The 5,613-nt window shown below is 36.0% G+C and overlaps 1 pseudogene; it reads left to right on the top strand.

Annotated features, from left to right (window-relative positions):
- The first annotated feature begins 4,431 nt into the window (after positions 1–4,431).
- On the top strand, positions 4,432–5,079 carry LOC122003089 (annotated as a pseudogene).
- The last annotated feature ends 534 nt before the right edge of the window (positions 5,080–5,613 follow it).

Here is a 5,613-nt window from a genome sequence, read left to right on the forward strand (position 1 = left end):
CAAAGCCTTCTTCTTCCTTCTCTAAAATCCGGCCACCACCACAAGAGAACAAAAGAGAGCAAGGGGAAAAGAAGAGGGAGAGGGTCGACCACAAGAGGGAGCACCAACTTGAGAATTAGAATTGATTTTTCATGAGGCCTTCCCTCCCCTTCTTTTATATTACTTACCCAAGGCAAATAAGGAAAAACTTTTTACAAAAATTAAAATCTTCCTCTTGTTTTTCCTTCTCCCTTTTTATTTTTCCTTTTCTTTCCTCTTGATTGATTCAATCATCAATCATGGATTGATTGGTCAGCCCCTTGCTTGGGCACCAAGCAAGGGTGGCTGGCCACATCATCAAGGAGAAAAATAATTTTTATAAAATTTTATAAAAGAAGAAATCCTCTTATAAAATTTTACAAGCTCTCTTTCTTATTGTGGATGTGAAAAAAAGAAAGTTTTAAAATTTAAAACCAAGTTTTAAAATTTAAAACTTCTCTTCTAAAATTTCCTCTTTTTTTTTAACAAAAATAGAAAGTTTCAAATTTAAAACTTATCTTCCTTTTTTCTAAAAACCATGAGGATGGTTAAAAAAGGAAAGTTTTCAAACTTTAAACTTTCTTTAAAACCATGTGGCCTAATTCAAATAAGGAAATTTTTTAATTTTAAAATCTCTCTTTTAAAACTTGTAGATTTCTACAAAGAGAATATTTTAAAAATTCAAAAACATCCCTTAACTTTGAATTATGTGGTCGGTCCCTTTGCACAAAGCAAAGACCGACCACCTTGATGGAATTTATGGTCGACCCTTGGCTTGGTCACCAAGCCTTGGGCCGACCCTTCTTGGACACCAAGATGGACTTTCATTGGATGGACTTGAGGTTTTAATGAGGCTACGACAGGGACCTAGAGGAGAAATTAGTTTTGGCCTTCCGATGAGCTTGAGTATCCCATGTGTTGGAGTGTATACTGAAAGCCTAAGCTTTGTAAACATTCATTATGAATAAAGAATCACATTTGGTCTAATTATCTACATTTGTTTGTAGTTGTTCATTTAATTTATATTGTAGATAACATAGTATGTGGTGTCACATACAGAAGATGATGTTATCAGTACCTTATAAATTATAAACAGTAGCTCACGACCAGAATGGAAAGGAACAAACCATTAGAAGGTCGTAGTGTAATTAGGTATTAGTTTATCTTGACTATATAATTACACTAGTACACTCAGAGTGTATTGAGTAGGACCATTTGAGGTCGTTCCTTTTATACTGACTTTATAAAGGAACAAAGACCTCAGTTATTATGGAAGTGTGTGCTCTTAATCCTAATATAATAACAAGCACATATGTTTGATATTTATTTCTTTAATTTATCAATGGGTGAGATTTAGTTCGATGAATCAATAAACCCGATAAATTGGGAAATGGTATCACTCATAGTGTGTGTTGTTGATTATAGAAGGAAACTGTGTCCTAGTGATACTAGGTTGATAATATCCTCAAGAGGAGCTCATAAAGATTGTCATGTTAAACCCTGCGGTGGACTTAGTCCGCCATGATCATAAGGTTGAGTGGTACTACTCTTGGACTTAGACATTAATTAAATGAGTTGTCAGTAACTCACTTAATTAGTGGACATTCGATATCTTAAACACAGGGAGACTAACACACTCATAATAAGAAGGAGCCCAAAAATGTAATTTAGGATTGGTGCGGTAGTTCAATGATAGTTCTCTAGTGGAATGAATTATCATTGATAAAATTAAGTTGTGTGTTCGGAGCGAACATGGGATGCTTAATTTTATCGGGAGACCAAAACCAATTCCTCCTCTCGGTCCCTATCGTAGCCTCTTATTTATAGAGTACTATACCCACATATACCCACCTTCTATACCCACCTAAAGGGGGCCGACCAAGCTAGGGCCGGCCTAAGCTTGGGTTTAAGGTGGCCGGCCCTAGCTTGAACCCAAGCTAGTAGGGCCGGCCATAATTAATTAAAAAGAAAATTTAATTTTAATGTTTATTATTATGTGGAAGATTTAATTTAAAAGAGAATTAAAATTAAAATATCTCTCTTGTAAAAGATTTACAAAAGATTAAAGAAAGAGATTAGATCTCTTTCCTTATTTGTAGATTGGAGAGATGTTTTATTTTCTCTTTAAAATTATTCACATGTTAATAAAATTAAAATTATAGATATTTCCTTTTATTAACCATGAAGAGATTTTAAAGAGAAATTTTATTTTTTTTAATTTCCGGAAACAAATAAGGAAAGTTTTAATTGTTGATTGAAACTTGTCCAATTTGCTTCCTATTGATTTGGCCGGCCATCATTGTTTAATTGGGGAAATATTATTTTATTTTTCTCAATTAAATCATGTCAAGGAAATTAAGGAAAATTTATTGTAATTAAATTTCCTAATTTACCTAGGCCAAGGAATATAAAAGAAGGGATGAGGGTGCCTTCACAAGACACAACATCTATTTTTTCTCTCCTCTTTTGTTCCTTGGTGTGGCCGGCCATCATCTCCTTCTCTTCCTCTTGTGGTGGCCGAACCTCCCTCTCCTTGGAGTTCTTGTGGTGGCCGGATACTACTCGGAGAAGAAGAAGAAGAAGGAGAAAGCTAGCATCTCTTGGAGCTTGGTTAGTATTTTGGTTTTTCTCCTTGGTAAAGCTTTTCTTTTGTGGCCGAACCTTGCTTGGAGGAGAAGAAGGTGGTTGGTGGTTTCTCATCTTGGAAGATCGTTGCCCACACAACGTCCGAGGTTAGAAGAGGAATACGGTAGAAGATCAAGAGGTTTTTCTACAAGGTATAACTAGTAATTTCTATTTCCGCATCATGCTAGTTATTTATGGAAATAATACCAAATACAAGAGGCTTACGTTCTAGTATTTCGAATATGTTTTTGAAGTTGTGTTCTTTTGTTTCTTTCTTTTCATTGTGATTTGATTGTTCTCTTTGGTTAACCTAAAGTTATTTTAGGAAATTAAATATTAGCTTTCTATTAAAGGTTTTGTCTAGTCGGTGGTGGTTGCTCCCATATCCAAGAAGGCCATGTGCCTCGCCACGTCGAACCTTTTATGGAAATTAATATTTAATGGAATTAATAACTTAAGGAGACTTGGGTCGAACGTGTTAAGTTCCGCAGGAGATCCAAGTCAAAACCTAAAAGAAAAAATAGATTAAGTTTTGGATCAAACGTGTTAAGTTCCATAAGCGATCCAAAATTTAATTTAAAAGAACACATGGTAGCTAGGAAAGGTTCGGACCTTTGTACAAAATTTTTATGCAGTGGAACCTATAGGTTTTCTCAGTAGCAACCAACAATTGGTATCGAGCTAGGGTTTTTCCTCTGTGTATTTGGTATTTAGTTTAATTATGCACATGTCATACATAATTTAGGCAGGATAATAGTAGGATGTGCTAACTTTGTGGATGCAGGATCCAACTATTATGGCTTTTAGTTAATTATGTGTGTGATTGGACCCTTGGACATGTCAAGGGCAATTTATATGTGTGTGCATGATTGTATTAAAATACAGCAAGAGCTGTATTTAGTTTTATTAGGATTTTATTTTTGATCTAGATACATGTACATTCCTTTTATGGAATATAGGATCAAAATGTAAAATTCTATTTATGTCGCGGATCGAATCTTGCAAAGCGTGGAACCTTCTAAGGACCAGAGGCGCAGCGGAACTCGGAGCAAGATGGATGCGACAGTTAGACCCGGTGGTGGTGGCCAAATATGGCAGCAGCTTCGGATGACAACACACGGAGGACAATTAAAGATAAAAGCCATAATAGTTGAAAATTAGATTTTCTATTTATTGCTTTTATATTATGCTGTGTGTGCATGTTAGTTTACAAGTTTAGTAGGCTAGCATAGTTAAAATTCCTCATTTATAAATAACTAAGTGGGAGAGGGATTTTAAATAAATCCCATGGTCTCCATTACTAGTTTGTAAGTGATGCAAACAAGCTTGCGCGTTGGCTCTGAGTGCCTTCCTCCATAACGGATGAGCTTGTTTGTGGATCACTAGAACAGACTTCCATTTTGGATGACTATAGGAAATTAATTAAGAGCGTGTGATCTTCCCCAACGGAAGGGGCATAATCTTATTAATGGACTTAGTGTCAAGTAATGGTATACACTTAGACACATCTAATAGTATCCTCCCCAACGGAGTCACTATTATTATTTGTGTGACCAAATAATACCAACTATTAATTTTATTTGTCAAAAAGTTAGGTTGACAAGATAATAAAATTAATGGGTTAAAACCCTCCTTTTACAAATGTTGAATTTGTATACGTCCACACTAACGTGGCATACAAAATTCACGGTGTGATGAGGTGTTGGTTAATTTAAAATAGTATTGTTTGAGGAATCAATATTATTCTAAATTTAGAGTTCTGACCAAAAGTTATTTGTGATTCTTAGGATGTCTTTCAACCCACTGTCCATCATACTTCAACAGAATAGACTTACTGGACCAAACTACATAGATTGGAAAAGAAACCTGGACATTGTTCTTACTGCTGAAAGCTATAAATATGTACTGACTGAGCAGTGCCCTGATGCACCTACTGGTGAATCTACCCAAGAGGAGATTGAATATCATAGGAAATGGGTAAAAGCAGATGAGATGGCGCGGTGTTACATTTTGGCTTCAATGTCAAATGTATTGCAACATCAGCATCAAGATTTACCAACAGCCTATGATATCATGAACAATCTCAAGGAACTCTTTGGTCATCAGGATAGGGCTTCTAGGCAAGAAGCCATGAGAAAGATAATGACAGCCACCATGGTACTCCTGTAAGGGATCATATCCTAAAGATGATAGCTTATCTGAACGAAATACAGATCCTTGGAGGAGAAATTGATGGGGAACCCAGATCGATATGATCCTCCAAACCCTACCTAGAAGTTTTGAGCAGTTCCGCCTGAACTATAATATGAATAAAAGGGTTTAGCGGAACTACTGACAGAACTTCAAGCAGCAGAAGGATTATTTCGTCACAATGCTCAAATTCACTATGCTGAAAATGGTTCTACTTCTAAACCGAAAGGAAAGAAGAAGAAGAAACAAGCTGGTTCAGCAAAGAAAGTGAATAAATCTCAGAGTATGGGATTTAAAGCTGGAATGAAGAAGCCGAAGGGCAAGTGCTTCATCTGCAAGCAGGCAGGACATTGGAAGGCGGACTGTCCTCGTAAGAACCAAAACAAAGGTATATCTCATGCTCTATTTGTTGAAACATGTTTAGCGGTGTTATCTACCAGCACCTGGTGTGGATACGGAGCCAATGATCATGTCTGCAATTCCTCAGGGGTTCCAGGAAACCGACGACTATCTGAAGGGAGATTACCGTCTCATGGGCAATGCTACTAAGGTGGCATTGCAGTGGGAGACGTCTACTTATCTTTTAGTAGAAATAAAAATTTGATTTTAAGAAATTGTCTTTATGTACCCAGTTTTAGAAAGAATTTAATTTCAGTTTCTAAACTGTTTTTAGATGGATATTCAGTTTCTTTCAGTAACGATGTAGTTATTAAAAGAAATAAAGTGATTATATGTTCTGGTGCATTAGTTGGCAATTTGTATACTTTAAATCCAATTTCT

This window comes from Zingiber officinale, chromosome 7A, assembly GCF_018446385.1.
Source record: "Zingiber officinale cultivar Zhangliang chromosome 7A, Zo_v1.1, whole genome shotgun sequence".
Classification (NCBI taxonomy): Eukaryota; Viridiplantae; Streptophyta; class Magnoliopsida; order Zingiberales; family Zingiberaceae; genus Zingiber; species Zingiber officinale.